Source organism: Lissotriton vulgaris, chromosome 10, assembly GCF_964263255.1.
Source record: "Lissotriton vulgaris chromosome 10, aLisVul1.2, whole genome shotgun sequence".
Classification (NCBI taxonomy): Eukaryota; Metazoa; Chordata; class Amphibia; order Caudata; family Salamandridae; genus Lissotriton; species Lissotriton vulgaris.
The window spans coordinates 1103151619-1103172603 of record NC_141698.1 but is presented as its reverse complement, the minus strand read 5'-3'; the positions used below and the strand labels follow the sequence as shown (position 1 = coordinate 1103172603).

At 49.3% G+C, this 20985-nt stretch overlaps 1 protein-coding gene across 1 annotated transcript in view; it reads right to left on the bottom strand.

The window, feature by feature from the left end:
• Window positions 1–20333, bottom strand: part of RFTN1 (raftlin, lipid raft linker 1) — a 349725-nt gene extending 329392 nt beyond the window's left edge. Inside the window, exon 1 of the mRNA XM_086942185.1 lies at window positions 20204–20333. The gene's annotated coding sequence lies outside the window, so the exon portion shown is untranslated. The remainder of the gene's footprint in view (window positions 1–20203) is intronic.
• Window positions 20334–20985: the final 652 nt, after the last annotated feature.

Genomic DNA, 20985 nt, shown 5'->3' with positions numbered 1-20985 from the left:
TGCGATAGTTCCATCCATTCGGCTGCCGCCTCTAGGCAAGTGCCCAGAGTGCAAGATGAACCCTCAGGGTGGTTTAATGCCACAACCAGTTGGGTATCATCTGCATGGGCAATGATTTTTATGCAGAATGGAAGAATTAGCTCTGCCAAAGGCGCCATATAGGTGTTAAAAAGTGTGGGGCTCAGGGAGGACCCATGGGGGGTCTACCAGCTAAGAGGCCATTGGTTTGAAGTGGAAGTACCCTCAAAGACCTGAAAAGATTGGTCCTTTAGAAAGGACTGGAGCCAAGTGAGAGCCAGATGTGTCACTCCAAGATTTTTTAATCGAAAGCAGCACTGAGGTCTAGCAAAATGATAGCTGCTGAGCCGCAATGATCTAAAAGTTTCCTTGCCTCTTCTGTTACTGCCAGAAGGGCCGTCTCTGTCCCGAGCCTAGAACGGCATCCTGTCTGGGAGTCGTGGAGTAGATTATCAGACTCCAGAGATTGAACTAGAGTAGAGTTTATATGTCTCTCGGTCAGCTGGCTCAGCCAGTGAAGGAGAGAGATGGGTCGATAGTTGGCCATGTTGGGAATATCTAAGTTTGTTTTTTTCAAAAGGGCTCTGACCTGAGCACATTTCCAGCCCGAGGTAATAGAGGCATTTAGAGTGTTCAAGATTACTGGGCGAATGACATCAGTAACTAGAATGAGATGTTGCGGAGGAGCAGGGTCCACGGGAGAACCCGAGGTTACCCTAGGAATAAGTGTATTCAAAGAGACCGCGTCTAACAGACGAAACTCCGCTAAAGAACACTGTGGTTCAGAATGGGAAGTCTCAGTGCTAGAAGCTGTAGATTCCGGAGGGGAGGGAAGGATTGAGATAATAGGTGAATTTTTTGGTGAAAATATTCCGCCAGGTTGTTACAGTGAACTTGTGCATCCTCTGGGTTGGGGGATTTTTGCCGGATGGCGGTAAGGGATTTAGCAATACTGAAAATCTCTTTGGGTGAATTAGCAGCTGCACTAATCCTCTCCTCATAGAATGAAGATTGGGCGGTTTTAATTTCGGCCTTGTAATTTCTAATTGCCTCTCTATAAACATTTTTCCTCTCGTCTGCTAAGTTCTGTCTCCATCTCCTTTCAAGTTTCCTACAGGTTTGTTTAAGTTCCCTTAGTTTGAGGGAAAACCATGGTCTCTTGTAGGAAGTTTTTTTTGGAAGTAGTGAGTCTAATGAGTATTGGATCCAGAGATTAAAGTTGTTATTGGCCCTCTCAGGATCAGCAACAGAAGAGGGTGTGGTGGCGGCTAGAGTTATAGACCACTGGCTGAAGGAGAGATTTGACCATTTGCTTTCCAGCATCGGAGTAGCGTTCTGAGAAGGAGGGGAGATTATCATTTCCCATACCAGGGGAACGAGTGAATGGTCAGTCCAGGGGAGAGGGATGGGAGTGCCTACCGAAAGATTCTGATCGTTACTGAACACAGAAACAAGGTTGCGTAAGCCTTACACTAAAGGGATTAAACAGGAGGGACAGCCCACCCTGGTGGTTTGTGCTCCAGACGCAGTCACGCGCCTCCAAACTATTTCCCTGAGCTGCGAAGCACCCATTAGTGCTGGCACTTGTGCAAGGCCCGATGAACCCACCAAAACTGGCACACTCATGGAAGCACACAGAATGCACAGAAGCTAGTGCAGTCTGTCGGGTGGTGCCGCCCTACCACCCCGAAAGTAAAAGGAATGCATGGGTGGGCCCTCCTGCTCTCTGCACGGGGCAATGCCATGGAGTTCCCTCCCAGCAAAGACCAGAAACATCCAAGAATATCCCCAGTGTATGTGCAGTCCAGGAAGGAAGTAAAGACATGCTTCTCCAAGCGATGCAGGCCACAGGGAGGCATAAACAGGACCCGCTCCCCCACACGGACAGCATGGACGTCAGAGGTCCGGGGAACACACCGGTCTAAGGACCCACAGGTTCAGCAGACATGATCAGAAGCAGACATATCCCACAGGCTTCTTCAGTCCACTCTAGACACAAGCACATGCACACAAAATGTGAGAGGGTAACAGTACCACTCCACTCGTCACGTGACAGCAAACACACATACCTTCTTTTTTGCCAATATCCTTTACAATTTTTGCCTCGACCCTTATTGCATGTTTATGGGCGTGTTGTGTGGCTTCAAACTTCACTTGTTTTAAGCTCCTTGTAATAAGGACTCTGGAAACCAAATAAAAATGAGCTTTTTCTGATCCAGACCATTGCAGAACGGAGACTACAAGAGGGATGGGTTATCCTTCCTTGTAGGTACCCTGACATTTTAATGCATTGCCAATCACCAAAACAAACAAGCATTGGCATAGCCAATAGGTCTCGCTTTTGGTACCTTATAAGTATTCAGTTATGCAAATGTTGCATGGCTAAACACTTATAAGGTCCCAAAGGCGAAACCTATTGGCTATGCCAATGCTTGTGTTGTCTTGCATGATTATCTCGGCGTGGAATCAGATGGTGAGAAAATAGGCCAGGGCAGGCCACGTGGAACTTTACGCAAGTCCAGAATGTTCCACCAGCATTAGGCGGGGGTGCACTCTGCATCTTTCTCCCAATCAATTGCTAAATACCATGCCATCTTGGGCAAATCTCCACATCATAGCTGCACATAGGATGGTAAAGAGTTCTATTGGTGTGATTTGTTTCTCTTCACCCTCCACTTTTCCAGCGCCAAGCGACCCTTTTAATGTGTGTGTTGCACTTAAAATGAACTTTAAAATACACTGCTCAATTAAAGACCACCTACACATGACAAATCAAATGCAAATTCATAATGCAAAAATAAGTCACAAACGCAAAGCAAAAACTTCCAGGTACAGACACCACGCAAATAACCTGAAGAACGTGGTCCTTTGAAATACTCAATGTGCCTAGTAAACAGCGAGACGCAGCAACGAACTAAACCTGTGCATTATTTAGACCTAACGAGCAGAAGTGAATCTGGAAACCCACCCCTCCTAACATGTCATAACGAAAGTGAAACTATACGGTCAAGTGAAGCATTCTTTATTTATAAAAACGATATGGCTCCTTTTTGTTGAAGCACAGGCAATATCTAGTCAACAGTGTGGCCGGTACACATGGGATGTCACTTCCTGTATCTCTAATATTATTAGTAAACGGACACCACTGCCCCCAGGCTTCACACGTTGTGTTGTGCTGTCAGGGCTATGATGAGAGACATTAGAGAACTGTGAACAGTTCCAAGGCTGTTCCTTCAATTATGGAACCTATAAGCAGTGGGATATTTATTTCAGAATAATCACCTAGTACATCACTCAGCTCAGAAGAGCAACATCTTGACACAGTAAACCACTGCTGGCTTTCTGGCCTGAAAATGCGCCTCGTCTTTTGGGAAAACGAGCGTCCGTCCAGCTGTACATTGTACTCTTTCAGTTTACAAGTCAATAGCCACTTTCCAAATGGGTTTTGGCAGTTTCGAAAACGTACCTTGGTCTAAATGTTATTCTTGGTACCGCACAGTTATTTATAATAGGATTTAAAGCCTTTAAAACATTTTACGAAGCAGGGCTTGCTGAAATAAGCATGAAGAGGCCGAGTAGTGAAGAGCGCTGCAACGCTCCCAGTTCTGACAGGTAAACCATATCCGACGCCTTTGATAGTGCCGCTCTGCAATTCCAGTTTCCTCTCTCCCATCTGCTTCAAGAAAAACAAGCGTGCACGCCTCAAGTAAAAAAAAAAACTGTTGGCGAAAGTGAAAGCGTTTCCCTTGCGGGAGCGAGCGGTGCCAGGAGCAATAATAGAGAACACATGGCGAAAAAGCTCGCTCCCGCAAGGGAATCACCAGACGTGCACGCGTTGCCATTGGAAGCAATGCAACGCGTGCACGTTTTTGCCCGCAAAGCTGTGCCGATTCCTAAAGGTCTCTTTCCTAAGCAATGCATGCGCGCTGCGAAGGCGAGACCTAAAAAGGGACTTTAGGCAGAGTGGCAGCCAACTTGGAATTACATTTATTTCCAGTGTATGTGTGTACAAACCAAAATATGTCACCTGAGGGTATCTTTGCTCAAGGACCCAGAAGAAGCCAGCCCTAAGAAGGACCATGAGAAGAGAAGGTGAGGAGGTCAACAAAAGATGAGAGTTCCAATGGTTAGTGCGCCTGCACCTTGTCAACAATGAGACTGATTCTGAGTGGACATCCATGAAGTATTTGTCTCCCAGGCACAGAGTTCCCTATCCTGCCAATGGTCATACTCAAAGCAGGGGACTTGGAGCAGGTACAAGCCACAGATCTCAGCAGCATCCCTGGGACATGTGGGACCAACACATTGGTCAAAATGCTTGACCTGGGCATATTCAGGATTGACAGCAGGCTCGCACTGGAAGTTAGAGAGGTGCGTGTTATATTCATCCATATTAACGACACTGGTGTACCCCCTTCGTCATTACGTTTCCTCTGATACCCACCTACTTGATACTGGAGTCAACATTGACCTTCATAAGGTGCACTGTGTCATTTGGTTGAAGCCTTACCACCGGAGGGTAGATTCTTGTACTAACCAGTACTGGGATGTGGGTGGGACCTTTCTGCTTCAACCTGCTGGACAGATCAGGAAAGGGTGGTCCAGTGCAGAGACTAAACTTCTCTCCTGACCTGACACCGTGATGCGGAAGTGTTTCACAAACCTGTTTTCCTCGTTGGCCAGGCTAACCGCAGCCGGCAGCCATGACAATGACGCGAGGAGTGGCTGCCGGCTGCGGTTAAGAAAGGACTTGCATGGTATCAGGGAAAGTGCAGGCCTGAGTCAGGTAAAGGTGGTCAAGATGCCAGACTTGTGAGTCTTGAGCATTTCTAAAGGCCGTTGCTTAATCCAGGGCTTCTACTTCCAAAACAGGTGCCGCTCGACCTGCTTGTCGGCATGTGCTGCCAGGGCCTCGGTGAAGAGGCCACTGATTGGGAGGGCTTGGGCACCACTGCCCGGCACGGACAAACTCTGGGTTCTTATTGTTTGGGATCCAGTTCAGCTCCAGATGAAGGACAGAAGAATCAAGTCTCTTGTGGATGTGAGGGGTGAATACATCAGCCTTCTAAAGTGGTTCTTGTCTATGGAAGGCGAGAACTTCACCGTGGAGCAGAAAGATGGGCAATACTGATGGACCGTCCAGTAGGGGTTCTCAATCAGTGGGGCATGGGCTCCCTTGGAAAGGGGTGGCAGCTGACATGTCAGATCTGGGAGGGTCGTGCTTGAGGGACAGAAGTCCTCACACTTTGCAGGGAGCTTTGCTACTCTGCTCCAGTTTTTGTCTAAGTGGACTTTTGCTTTTCTGTCCTTTGTGGGGGGGGCAGCTCTGCAAGGCTGTGCTGGACAGGAGGCGCTCTCAGTGTGTCCCCCACCTGTGGGGTGGGGTGAATAGTGCTGACCTGTACTTCTGTGGTCCACTGACCACCTCATGGTTAACCCAGTCAGGCTTCCAAAAGTGCTGCTGTACCTCCAGGTAACATGGTGTGGCGGCCAAGAGAACTAATGCACCCACTCCAGGGATCCCTGTTAGACCTCAGCACTACAGGTTCAGTGCACAGTCTGCCCAGTCAGTCTTTCATCCTTCTGGGGCTGATCAGATCAAAATGAGTACTAATGAGCGAAGTAACAATAAGCCTTTGTTATTAAGCGCCAAAAGCTTAAAAGTGCATTTTACGCGTCATGATTTGATAGGAGGGCCAGGCCTGGGAGGCCCTGCGACTGAGTCCTGCTAGGAGGAACAGGAGTGGATTTGGCCTCATTGGAGGGGCGCACCCCCGACTGTGAGGACCTGCTCAAGGACAGACGGACATGAAGAAGAAGTGAAGGAGAGGCGCTGAGCAGGATTCCTCAAGACCTGTCGCTCAGCTGAGGGATTTTGAAAACAAGGGATCATTGCAGACTTATTTAAACCATAAATTCAGAAGTATAATGACACAGAATTCACAGAAAAGAAAAAATCAAATCTGATCTTTAGAACATTTTGTCCAACCAACCAGATACAAATTGGTTTAAGTACATTAATTAGTACTTTTACTATCTCATTGGCCATTACATGCTCTGACAAGTGATCACTGTCGCCTAGCCCACACATAGGCTCGCTGGCCCTCTATGTTACATGCCTTCTTGAGTCGACTCATTTCTTTTTCTCTATAAACAAACATCTCTCCCTCATGTGTGTCACATTTGGTTAAGCGGGAAGCCGGGATTAATCCCTAGTTTCAATTTGTAAAAAACAGACAGTAAATGGGTATTTATTTGTCCCTCCTTTTTAGGTTTCGCCTGTCGAAAGCTGCGCAAGCAGCGTTTCGCGCAGGCGGAATCTTTTGTTTAGAGTATGTGAGTGTAGTCCCGCCCCTCTGTTCCATTGGCTAGCTCCATAAATGGAGGCTAGCCATTGGAACAGAGATCTGTCTGTCAAAGCCAGAGCAGATTCGTGGGCGTTCCCGAGACTTTTAGACTTTTGCCTACGTCATGCGGCTGTGGGCGGTGCTTTTTTGGGGGGGGGGGGGGGGGGTTTTGTTTTGGTGATTTCTCCTGGAAGGCACCGCAACGAGGGACGACTGCCTGGCATCGGCTAGCAGGTAAGCGGCATATTTTACTCCCGTTCCCGCCCCCCTCCCGCTGTCTGTGAGCCCGCCCCCTCCCGCTGTCTATGTGCCCGTCCCCCCCTCCTGCTGTCTGTTAACCCATCCCCCCTCCCGCTGTCCGTGAGCCCGTCCCCCCTCCTGCTGTCCGTGTGCCCGTCCCCCTCCCGCTGTCCGTGAGCCCGTCCCCCGACATGCTTTTTTCTGTAATTAGAAGCCCCTACTTCCCGTACTTTGAGATCCCTGTACTTATGACTTGCATGCTTTGCTGATGAACTTATTGACGGCATAATTCCTGTGTTATGCCTGTTAATCCTTGATATAACCCTTTGAAACTTTGATTTGTGTTGGTCATTTTTTTTTACTAAGAATGTTACTGTTCTGATTATTGATTTCGAGCCCATAGAATAAACTGGAGATAGGGCCAATCGGAAAGCACTTAAATCCGTATTGGGACTCAACCGCTCCCGATCCCAGCCCTCCGCGTGCTCTTGGTATGATTATGAGAGACTTGTTTGCGCATTGACCCTACCACTTATTTATTTATTTTACAAATTAAAGCACTGTGGGTCAGATGCGAGTCGGTGGTTACTCCTAGGTTTCCCACTTATCTTTGATCATACGTATATACATTATTTACTGGAACCGCTGTAAATAACAAGAAGAGCAGATGAGTTGGAAGGACCGAAAGAGGCGCCTTTACCTTTAACTACAGATGAATCAACACACGCTGCTGGTAGAAAATGCAGATGTCTTTAGCGTTAACTACAGATGAAGCAAAACACACACTGGTAGAAAATGCAGACGTCTTTAGCATTAACTACAGATGAATCAACACACACGCTGGTAGAAAATGCGGACGTCTTTAGCATTAACTACAGATGCAGGCGGGCGTCTTTAGCGGTAATTACACATGAAGCACCAGCAGCATACACACTGAAAGAAAATGTAGTCTTTGGCGAAAACGAGGGTGAGCGACAACGCAAATGATTTTCTATTATCAAATAAAACAGCGTCCTATACAACCCCTGCATAAAGGAAGGGGATCTTGTCACTTAACATGCACGGAGTCTGTGGTAGCGCAATACTGCCCCCTCGCGGACAGTGTTAGTCCAGTGGTCCTTTACCAGGGTCCTTGCCCAGGCTTTGTTATGAAGGCTTGAAAAGAACACGTTCCAGCCTGATGCCTGGCTCCGGTTCAGCTTAAGGTTCCTTATGGACACTGGAGCCCTAAACCAGCCGATCTTTCATGTGGCGTGAGTGTGAGTGCAGAGTGCAAAGTGAGTGTGCAGAGTAGTGAGTGCAGAGTGAGTGTGCAGAGCAGTGAGTGCAGAGTGTGAGTGCAGAGTGTGAGTGCAGAGTGTGAGTGCAGAGTAGAGAGTGCAGACTAGAGAGTGCAGAGTAGAGAGTGCAGAGTAGAGAGTGCAGAGTGGTGAGTGCAGAGTGGTGAGTGCAGAGTGCAGAGTAGTGAGTGCAGAGTGCAGAGTGACTAGGGAGTGCAGAGTGACTGCAGAGTGCTAGGGAGTGCTAGGGAGTGCAGAGTGACTAGGGAGTGCTAGGGAGTGCAGAGTGACTAGGGAGTGCTAGGGAGTTCAGAGTGACTAGGGAGTGCAGAGTGACTAGGGAGTGCTAGGGAGTGCAGAATGACTAGAGAGTGCTAGGGAGTGCAAAGTGACTAGGGAGTGCTAGGGAGTGCAGAGTGACTGCAGAGTGTTAGGGAGTGCTAGGGAGTGCACAGTGACTAGGGAGTGCAGAGTGACTAGGGAGTGCGGAGTGCTAGGGAGTGCAGAGTGACTAGGGAGTGCTTGGGAGTGCGGAGTGATTGCAGAGTCACTGCAGAGTGCTAGGGAGTGCTAGGGTGTGCAGAGTCACTGCAGAGTGCTAGGGAGTGCAGAGTGCTAGGGACTGCAGAGTGACTGCAGAGTGCTAGGGAGTGCAGAGTGCTAGGGAGTGCAGAGTGACTGCAGAGTGCTAGGGAGTGCTAGGGAGTGCAGAGTGACTAGGGAGTGCTAGGGAGTGCAGAGTGACTAGGGACTGCAGAGTGCTAGGGAGTGCTAGAGAGTGCAGAGTGCAAGGGAGTGCAGAGTGCAAGGGAGTGCAGAGTGCTAGGGAGTGTGAGGGAGTGCAAAGGAGTGCAGAGTGACTAGGGAGTGCAGAGTGACTAGGAAGTGCTAGGGAGTGCAGAGTGACTAGGGAGTGCAGAGTGCAGAGTGCTAGGGAGTGCAGAGTGCTGGAGAGTGCAGAGTGACTAGGGAGTGCTAGGGAGTGAAGAGTGACTAGGGAGTGCTAGGGAGTGCTAGGAAGTGTAGAGTAACTAGGGAGTGCTATGGAGTGCAGAGTGCTAGGGAGTGCAGAGTGACTGCAGAGTGCTAGGGAGTGCTAGGGAGTGCAGAGTGACTAGGGAGTGCTAGGGAGTGCAGAGTGACTAGGGACTGCTAGGGAGTGCTAGAGAGTGCAGAGTGCAAGGGAGTGCAGAGTGCAAGGGAGTGCAGAGTGCTAGGGAGTGTGAGGGAGTGCAAAGGAGTGCAGAGTGACTAGGGAGTGCAGAGTGACTAGGAAGTGCTAGGGAGTGCAGAGTGACTAGGGAGTGCAGAGTGCAGAGTGCTAGGGAGTGCAGAGTGCTGGAGAGTGCAGAGTGACTAGGGAGTGCTAGGGAGTGAAGAGTGACTAGGGAGTGCTAGGGAGTGCTAGGGAGTGCAGAGTAACTAGGGAGTGCTATGGAGTGCTAGGGACTGCAGAGTGACTGCAGAGGCTAATGGCAATGTAAATGACAATGACATTTACTTCTCTGTTTTCAAAACCAACACATAAATACAAATGTTGTCATTTACAATGCCAATAGCTCTAACTTTTCCAAAGGCGAAACCATTGCATTGTAAATGCTTTTTACTTCAAATGCTAATGCTTTGATTTTAACTCTGGCCAAGAAGGGTAGAGTGTGGGCGGCAGGCAGAAGCCACATGAAAGCTTGGCTTGTTTTGGGCTCGAGGTAACACAAGGCAGGCCCGCTGGCTGAGCCGGGGCCAGGCGCTTGGCTCAAGCCTGACTTCAGCTTTCAGTGACTGGCGCCCCTCTGTGGTACACGAGAGCACCTCCAAAAATGCCAGCCTAGCTCGTGATTTTCAGGTCAACATCTGTGCCCATCTGAACAACTGCTCTTCTGAGATAAAGTCCCAGGGAGACAAGAACATTCCATCTTTAAAGGTAAGGGGCGGGCATCTGCAGAGATTGCATACATCGCTAGGCAACCTTCCTTTCTCTGCTGGAAATAAAACTGTATTTCCCCTTCACATAGAATTTCGTTACAGCACGTGCATGTAATTATTATTCTTTTACAGGTTCTGCAATTAGCCTTTTATTTAGCGAGGATGATTTCAGGCATTTATTACTGTGAGCTTTTATGACCTATTATTCCAGCTACTAACATTGTCAGTCATATGCTTGTTTCGTAAATAAGGCCGCCGGCCTGTGCAGAAGAGAGCTGGGGTTCCTGAAAGCACCCTTCCTGCATGGTTCTAGGTGCCAGCATGCAAATAAAGAAACACAGAACAAGTCCAGTTTTAAGTATTATTAAAGAGCAAAGGCCGGGTTCATATTTTTTTCTAGGAATGTGGATGTCTGTGTTTGCTAAGATAAAGTCCTGCCTTTCCAGACAATGACCTCTAGAGTCCATATTTATAATTCCGATGTTGTGGAGTTTGCTGAAAAAACGCACTCCATTCTTAAGAGATTTAAATTGTATTTTTATATCAGGCGCCCATGGCCATGTTGTATCACGTGAGTCACAAAAATGTAAGCAAAGAAAGATGTGCATTGGGTCTGTGAGTTATAGTTACCTTTATGAGTATAAATGAATGCAAGATGCCAATTAGGTTGTACGATCTCAAACTCTGCTCACAGGATGTGCAACAAAGCTTTCTGAGACTGCTAAAGGCATTTTTGGGGGAAAGGGATTAATATTTGATTTATTACTAGCTCCAGTGCCTATTTTAAGAAAGTACTTGTATTTTACCTGTATGCCAAATGTTATTATGGTGGATTCTCTCCCGAAACCAGTTTCCAAGAGGCCTTCCTGCTATTATTATATTAAATATAGCGGCTGGGTCTCGCTCAGCTTGCAAGCTGAGCTCCTGTGCGCCTCAGTCCTCACGGCTTTCAGGGCCTACATTTTTCACAGTCAAGCTGATAGAGAGAAACATTGGACCTCAAATAGATGCAGCAATACATTAAATTGGATTTTTTTTAAACCACTAAGATTGAACGTAACTACTTCCTTGGAATTGTACCTTCTTTCTTTGAATGCATTTTGTTTTTAAACACAACACCAGCCATACTTCTGACCACAACACGTACTGATGTGAACACCAAGGTTGTAATTCTTACTGCTGGCCTTGATAGAGCACAGACAAATTGACTGTATTTATCTTCCAGTTTGAAAATGCTTTGTAGCAAATTATTTTAAAAAAGGGAATTCAGGATAATGTTTTCCAATAATACCTACTCAAGCAAGAGAAATAAATGTGTAAAAGGAGTCCTGTCACGGTCCTCCTCACGCCAGTTTTTGCCTCTCCACACTCCAACTAGAGTGCAGGTGATACACCTCCACTGTCTGGGCACCCGCCCGTGTCCTCCATCTTGTGCTAATACAAACTAGTGGCACCCAAATGGATCCCACTCTGCTTTGTAATGATAACAACTAGCAACACTTGAGGATGAACATCAGAGGACGCCTGCCCCAACAACTGCAGAATGCCCCTTCAATGTGTACATTACTTCTCTGTGTATTTTCTCGCATTGCTCGGATCATGTGGTCACTGCTTCCTCTGCGTGCAGCCTCGAGCTGTTCTTCTCCAGCTCATCTGTTCATCCCGCCAAACATGTGCACGTGCTCACATATCGCCCTGCCCTGCTAATTATTTAACCACCACAACACTCGAGTGAATGCATGAAGTGGTGTGCTTCGGCACATGAACAGTCCTAGTAGCCAACAGTAACCCATAATACTGGACTAACCACTAACCTTGGGTTCCGAAGCAGCGTGGCGCCCCCTGAAGGACCTCGGCGCCTCGTCTGGGACAGTAAGTGCTATTGAGGTACAAATACAGCATGTGCGTTCTGGAAGTGCCCTGTGCAAAAACCTTTCGTGTTTGATTGAACAGGCTGTAATGTTGCTCCACCTGTAAGATTCGAGTCCACAGATAGGTTACTCACAACAACTGATTCGTTCACTTGCAATGGCACGGGCGCAGGAATGTTTCTAAATTCATGTTCAAAATCTATCACTTGTAATCCACCCAGACTACGGCCATGAATGCAGAGCACCGCACTCCCGGGCTTCATATCAAACTGCTGCGGCCCAGATTAATCCGGAGTAAGGGGAGTGCGCTAGAGAGGGTGGAGGTAGCACTTAAAGAGGCCTTCAGCCAGCACTCGTCGGCCATTGGTCTGTTGTTGCAACTCACAATCTACTCCCACCCTAGAGTACATACTGCTATGTCAGTGGTCAAATCTTGATAAGGTCGGGCGTCTGCTTATTTTTGAATCTACAAATATGTCCAGTTGCACATAATTGTGTGCTCAATGCAGTTATGTATTATTTAGATCAACAACATACCCCGCATTGGAATGTACGGGTGTTAGGCGTCCATTTGCTTACTCAATATGATATTGCACGACCCCCACCGATGTGCCCTTAAAATTGACCCTTTGTCGTTGATTTTTGTCCTGAATTTCGACCCTTTGTCCTGAAGTTTTACACCCACAGCCCTGAATTTGCCCCCATGACTGGTGGTCGCTTTAGTTCAGGCACGTGTGTATGTTTGTATGTGAGTTGTGTGAGTGTGCGTGTGTCGACCCATTCTTCTCTAGTCCTATGTCAAGTTAGCTTGTGTTCAGCCTGGTCCCCCCCGTGTTTCCCGAGCCCTGTCTGCAGGGAGCTGCAGTCCCCCCCCCCTTCCTTCCTGGCTGGGAGTGCGAGGCCGAGATGTCAGGAAACGGGAGTTCGGTGCGAGGCAGCAGCGGCCCTTATCTCACACACTGTGGAATGTGTTTATCACAGAAGCCCACCGCCAGCAGGGACCCCCCTACACGGGATACCAGAACACTTACACAGGCACGACCATCCACGACACTCACACAGGCACATCCCACACCCTGCACTCACACAGGCATAACCCACACTTGCACAGGCACATCCATCGCCTGACACTCACACAGGCACATCCCACAGCCTGCACTCACACAGGCACGTCCACCTCCCACCCCCGGGCCCCGACACTCACACAGGCACATCCCACAGCCTGCGCTCACACAGGTACGTCCACCTCCCACCCCGGGCCCCGACACTCACACAGGCAAGCCCCAGAGCCTGCACTCACACACGCACGTCCACTCCCCCCCCCACACTCACACAGGCACACCCCACAGCCTGCACTCACACAGGCACGTCCATCCCCCCGACACTCACACAGGCACATCCCGCACCCTGCACTCACCCAGACACATCCCACACTTACAAAGGCACATCCATCCCCTGACACTCACACATGCACATCCCAGACCCTGCACTCACACAGGCACAACCCACACTTACAGTGGCTCAACCACCACTACACTCACACAGATACATTTCACACCCTGCACTCACACAAGAACATTCCACACTTACATAGGCATGTCCATCCCACCTACAATCACACAGGCACATTCCACACTTACACAGGCACGTCCATCCCCGACACTCACACAGACACATCCCACACTTACATGTGCACGTTCATCCCCCAACAAACAGACACATCCCATACTTACTCAGGCTTATCCAGCTGACACTCACACAGGCATGTCCCATACCTTGCACTCACAGCCCCACTCTACACGTACTCAGGCGTATCCACCTGACACTCACACAGGCATGTCCCATACCTTGCACTCACAGCCCCACTCCACACTTACTCAGGCTTATCCACCCGACACTCACACAGGCATGTCCCATACCTTGCACTCACAGCCCCACTCCACACCTACTCAGGCTTATCCACCTGACACTGACTCAGGCATGTCCCATACCTTGCACTCACAGCCCCACTCCACACTTACTCAGGCTTATCCACCCGACACTCACACATACACATCCCCACTCTGCAGTTGCACACGCTCGTCCATGGTTCGGCACTCACACAGACACATCCCACACCATGAACTCACGAAGATTCACCCCAAATATGCATAGGCACACTGTTTACACTATACTCACACAGAAAGGCCACTCACCTTGGGTACAGCCTCCACACTACATTCATACAGTCACGCCCCACACCCTGGAATAACACATGAACATACCTTATCTGACACTGGCATAGATACACCTAATGCTTCATGTGCAACAAAATTATTGCCTGGGCCTTAGTTGGGAGGCCAGTGCGGCTTGCACCACCCATTGCCCCTGCCGGCGCTGCCAATAGAAGTACCAACACAACTACTAACCATCACACTCCTACAAGAGGGACAATCGGACTATTCCACGCCCCTGAAGCTATAAGAATGGCTTGGGCGGCAGGTAGCCGCCATTTTTACTGCATACTGAATCGAGGAATAACTGTTTTTGTGCTCATCTCTAAATTAGACAGAGAGCGCCACCATGTGGCGGACTGTCTTAAGCATCATGTTGACAATTAAGTTCCGCTGCTGAGCATCAGAAATCACCGCCTCAAATTAAACACTAGTTACACAGGCACACTGTTCAAGCTGCATGTACACAGGCACACTCTTTACAATACATACACACGGGCACAGCTCAACATGGAATAACACAGGCACATTCTTTACAATACATACACACGGGCACAGCTCAACATGGAATAACACAGGCACATTCTTTAGCCAGCACTCACAAACACACCTCACACTTACTGAGGCTCACCCAGCCAACACTCACAAAGGCACATCCCACGCCTTGACATTCACACAGGCACGTCCCACACTTACACAGGCATGTCCATCCACCACACTCACATAGACACATCCCAAAACTTGCACAGGCACATTCAGCCCACAACACTCGCACAGGCACGTCCCACACTTACACAGGCACGTCCATTCCCTGACACTCACATAGGCGCATCCCACACCTACACAGGCATGTCCATCCACCACACTCACATAGACACATCCCAAAACTTGCACAGGCACGTACAGCCCACAACACTCGCACAGGCACGTCCCACACTTACACAGGCACGTCCATTCCCTGACACTCACATAGGCGCATCCCACACCTACACAGGCATGTCCATCCACCACACTCACATAGACACATCCCAAAACTTGCACAGGCACGTACAGCCCACAACACTCGCACAGGCACGTCCCACACTTACACAGGCACGTCCATTCCCTGACACTCACATAGGCGCATCCCACACTTACACAGGCATGTCCATCCACCACACTCACATAGACACATCCCAAAACTTGCACAGGCACGTACAGCCCACAACACTCGCACAGGCACGTCCCACACTTACACAGGCACGTCCATTCCCTGACACTCACATAGGCGCATCCCGCACTTATACAGGCATGTCTATCCACCACACTCACATAGACACATCCCAAAACTTGCACAGGCACGTACAGCCCACGACACTCGCACAGGCACGTCCCATACTTACACAGGCACGTCCATTCCCTGACACTCACATAGGCGCATCCCACACTTATACAGGCATGTCTATCCACCACACTCACATAGACACATCCCAAAACTTGCACAGGCACGTACAGCCGATGACACTCGCACAGGCATGTCCTACACTTACACAGGCACGTCCATTCCCTGACACTCACATAGGCGCATCCCACACTTATACAGGCATGTCCATCCACCACACTCACATAGACACATCCCAAAACTTACACAGGCACGTACAGCCGATGACACTCGCACAGGCATGTCCTACACTTACACAGGCACGTCCATTCCCTGACACTCACATAGGCGCATCCCACACTTATACAGGCATGTCCATCCACCACACTCACATAGACACATCCCAAAACTTACACAGGCACGTACAGCCGATGACACTCACACAGGCACATCCCACACTTACACAGGCATGTCCATAACCAGAAACCTACACAGGCATATCAGACACTTACACAGGCAATTCCATCCCCAAACTCACACAGACACATCCCACACTTACATAGGCCTCTTCACCCGACACTCAGACGGGCACACCCTGAGCTTGGACTAACACAGGCACAATCTTTATCCATCACTTAGGGACACCTCAGAGCTGACCAAACATACACAGAGACAATGTCCACACTGCAGGTACACAAACACACCCTCACACTACAGGCGCACAGACACATTGCTCAACCTTCATGACACAGGCACCCCTCACACACTGTCCTCTCTCCCTATATCTCAGCTCTCCGAGTCTAGATCCAGAGGGGGAGGGGTCTCCTTCGTGCATCCAGCACAGGAGTTGTGTTGCAACTTTTTTGTAATCATTGTACACTCACCCAGGGACTTCCAGGATAAGCAGAGCCAGCCAGTGTAGTGTGAGCACTCTCCCACACGCCCTCCTCCTTCACACCACGAAGCACGCGACCCAAGACATGATAAGAGCGCCTCTCTTGCCCAAAACACTTCACACATGGGCTCAAAACAGGTACAGAATCCTTCACACCAAGCCCGGCTCTATGGTGCCATGTGGCGCCCGTCTAATATTGGCCTTGGCGCCCCGCAATGGGGTAAGAATCATAAATGTAATAACGATACAGAGACACAGTAACAGAGGCTCACCGTGAACCCAACATTCACACCCACACACTGCCAGGCGGAAACTCACACAGGCATTGCAAACTCGCACAGGCACATCACACGCCCTTTAGTCACACAGACACACTGCCAGACAAAAACTCACATAGGCACAACACACACCCCAAACTTACACAGGCACACTCCCCAACCCCGCGGTACACCCTCACCGACACACTGCCAGGCGGAAACTCACACAGGCACACCTTCAAACGAACACCCACACAGACACACTACCAGACGTAAACTCACACAGGCACACCCTCAAACGTACACCCTCACCGACACACTGCCAGGCGGAAACTCACACAGGCACACCCTCAAACATACACCCACACAGACACACTACCAGACGTAAACTCACACAGGCACACCCTCAAACGTACACCCTCACCGACACACTGCCAGGCGGAAACTCACACAGGCACACCCTCAAACGTACAGACACACTGCCAGACAAAAACTCACATAGGCACACCGCCACAACATACACTCATGCAGACACTCCGCCCACTGTGCACTCACATACGTACACAAACACCCCGCTTACCCTACACTCACACTGGCACACACCATTCACGTACACTCATACAGGCACACTATCCACCCCACATCACACAGATGCACCACCTACCCTATACTCACACATGCACACTGCCCAGAACACCCTAGCAAATATGCCTACACACTCACCCTGCACTTGCACAAGCCGCGCACACTACACTTACATTAACACATCGCTAACCTGTGCTGAAACAGGCACAGCTAACCCTACACTCCGGGCACAAGTCGGGCGTACATGCGGTTACACGGCATCCACCCACTACTTTCACCGGGTGGACACCGTCCATCCTGCCCAGATGTTGGGTCCCACATAAATATGCTGAAATTGTGCTGGTGTAATTTCAGACACCGTGACACATTCAGCAGCGACCCAGCACTGTCTGCTTTCCGTTCCCAGCAGCAACGTGCGGGCAGTGAGGGGGGCTTTTTTTCACCTCCAGCTGGGCCAAAGATGAAGGCCGAAGTTAAGGGGTCACCCGGCCTCCTTTTGATGGAGAATCCTGACTGGAGGCGGCCTGGAACCTCACACAAATGTAAATGCAACTGAGGAGACACAAAGGCGCACAGCTTGTTATCTCTTCACAGGTACTTAAGAGAGATGCTTTTGACTTTGTTCAGTGCCTGTCTACAAGTGCAGGCGCTATAAGACTGTCAGGTGGGTTGATCTATCCCGGTATTTACACAAATAACATTTTAAATAGCTCTATTTTATTTATTTTATAGCGCTACACATCCCAGTGCAGGGTGTTGTAGCTCTTTATGTAACAGACACATCATATATTGACAATAAATCATCAGACAGTGAGGGTTACAAGGTGTAGGAGTCACATGTCCACATCTCACTGTGCTATATGAGAAGGAACACAATTTATGAACTACAGGAAACAAGAGGATCTCTGTGGTCAAAGCAGTAATCCACTCACCTATCCACATACAATAAAAAACTCTCATCTGCGTGTTACGCAATGTGCTTCGCAGGAGGCACATTAACCTTCTCTACTACTTTGATTCAAATCTGGGATTACACAAAACACAGATCTCTTCAGAAAAAGTGTTCATCTTCAGAGTTATCTCAACATTATCAATGTTCCGTGAGATTTCATGGGCACCTCTGCAGCAGGTGCCTCAACCACACAAATATTTGAAAATACAGACTTTTAAACCAATTAAGCAGAACAGATCTACTACAGTGCTCCTCCTGGTTGCCAATTTCTTTGTGGCAGGTTTTTTTTTATGAATTAGTTAAGGGCCAGGTTCTTTGTCCGGATTGCGCCACTTTTTTGTCACAACCTCAGCGCCAAATCCAATTTGTTAAATCTCATAATGCGCTTAAATGTACTCCTGATACACCTGATAAACATATATGTGAGGTCTTAACATCTGATGTCAGTTCTTGTGATATCACTTCCAGTGAGGTCACTTCCAGTGATGCCACGTCCGATGTCACATGTCGCGACGTCATGCGCTGGGATGGCCTGCGTCATGATTTCACTTGCACACTGCCTAACCCAGTTAGTTCCCCTACTTCTTTTTTAGGACTTGTGTCCTGCCTCCACTCACACCTGCACGTTACTTATCGGCACCTATTCTGCCCGAATTGCAGTGCCTTTAACAAAAGTATCTATTATTTGGGGGGAGGAGTATGCCTTAGGTCTAGGGCAGCCGACCTCGAATTTGGGGAACTGGGTTCGAATCCCTGCAATGATGCTGAACAGCTTGTGATTCTGGGCAAATCATTTAATCTGCCAGGGCCGATGCACAGAACTAATTTAAGACAAAATCCTAAACTTACTACTTTTGGTATTCACAGAAGTTAGGATTTTGTCTTAAGTTCGTCTTAAAATAAACTTAAGACAGACTTAAAACAGACTTAAGACAAAATCCAAACTTAAGTTTAAGTCTTAAGTTTGTCTTAAGACAAACTTAAGACAAAATCCTAACTCCTGTGAATACCAAAAGTAGTAAGTTTAGGAGTTTGTCTTAAATTAGTTCTGTGAATTGGGACCCCCATGCCTAACTAAAATGAATGTGTCCTCGTGTAATGCAACTGGTGCTATGTAAAGCGCTCTGATGCCCGATACCTTCGGGTCAAGTTCAGTTCATTTATCCAGAATTGAACTTGCAAGTATTGACCCCTCCCAGCGCAGCGCCCCCGTCAGACAGTGATGCGGACTGAGAAACGGGCCTGTGGGGGGTGGGGCTTATTATTCCAAGTTCGCAAGATAGCGCGGAGGTCAATGTACGTGCTGCGCAGCAATTAGTACGCTTAGCAGGGCCGACTCGGCCTCCCTTCTTCTCTGGAACAGAAACTGGGAACAGAAGAGGAAGTGCTGGGAAGACGGACGACGAAATAAAATGGAAAGACGGGGGTAAACTAGGAGAAACGAGCGGAGAAAATATACCTGTGGCAAAAAAGAGCGCTGAAGAAAGTGGAAGGGAGGGGGGCTGAAAGGGGCGAAGAAAATGACTGAAAGATAAAAGAGGGTGACAGAGGGGAGAATCTGTGAGAGGAAGGGGAGAAATCAGTGGAAAAGGAAGAATGAAGGGGCAAGGTGGGTGGGGGGAGGGAGAGGAGGGAGTGCGTGAAAAACCAGCTGAGGAGGAGAGAAGATAAAGGCGATGAGAAAGAAAAGGGATTGAAACCGGCAAAGAGAAGACTTGAAGGAGAGTGAGAGAGCAAGGGGGAGAGAACGACGGGCCAATGAGGGAGGAGAGAGGGGGGGAGATGGAGAGAGAGGGGGAGAGAGAGAGACCGAGGGCGAGACAGAGTGAGGGGGAGAGAGAGAGACAGGGGGTGAGAGAGTAAGAAAGAGAGTGAGGGGGAGAGAACGACGGGCCAATGAGGGAGGAGAGAGGGGGAGAGATGGAGAGAGACACAGAGAGAAAGAAAGAGAGGGAGAGAGAGACAGGGGGTGAGAGAGTAAGAAAGAGAGTGAGGGGGAGAGAGAGAGATAGAGACAGAACCAGAGATGGCAGTAGGAGTGAGCGAAAGAAAGCCGAAGGGAATAACAGAAAATAACAACAAAAAGTGCATTAGGGTAAAAGTGAGCTCCGGTGACCAAACAGCCAACAACCCCACACCGGTTTATCCGCACCCTGGACCATTTCTGGGTCTCACTTTGGATGGGCGTCAGCCTGGCGTGTCTCCCTGAGCCCCTGCCCCTCGTGACCCCACCCCTCCCCTTCCCCCGTCCGGACCACCTACCTACCCTCCGCGGTTCTGGTTCTGGGGTGCTCAAGGCAGTCTCCGGGCGCACATCCTATGCAGGCTCGGCAGGAACTCGGGGTGCAGGCTGGGGAGGGGCGCGCCTTTCTTGGGGGTGAGATCTTGTTTCCAGGGTGCACCCCCGTTTTACAGGTGAACCTTTACCCCTGAGATGCGCGCTCTTATATGGGGGGTGCACTCTGCCTCCCGGGGTGCGCTTTCGTCCCTTTGTCCTGTCTTCGTCTGGGATCCTCTTGTAGTATCGGGGTGCACGTTTATTCCTGGGGCGCACTCTTAATTCTGGGGTGCATTCTAGCTCCTGACATGCACCTTTGACCTGAGGCGCCGTCTCCTTCTAGTGCTTCACTAATATCTTGGGGTGATCTCTTTTCCTGAGGTGCACTCTTGTTCCGGGGTGCTCAACTGTCCAACTGGTATGAGGTATCCCCTTGTTACCGAAGGCGCACCTTTCCTGCTGGCCGGCACCCTGCCCTGGAGGAGCACTTTTACAGCTGTCGGTGCCTCTTGTTACTGAATGCGCTTCTCTCCCTGGTTCACTCTTGCAGCTGTCGGTGCCTCTTGTTACCGACGGTGCACTTCTGTCCCTGGTGCACTTTTACAGCTGTCGGTGCCTCTTGTTACTGAATGCGCTTCTCTCCCTGGTTCACTCTTGCAGCTGTCGGTGCCTCTTGTTACCGACGGTGCACTTCTGTCCCTGGTGCACTTTTACAGCTGTCGGTGCCTCTTGTTACCGACGGTGCACTTCTGTCCCTGGTGCACTC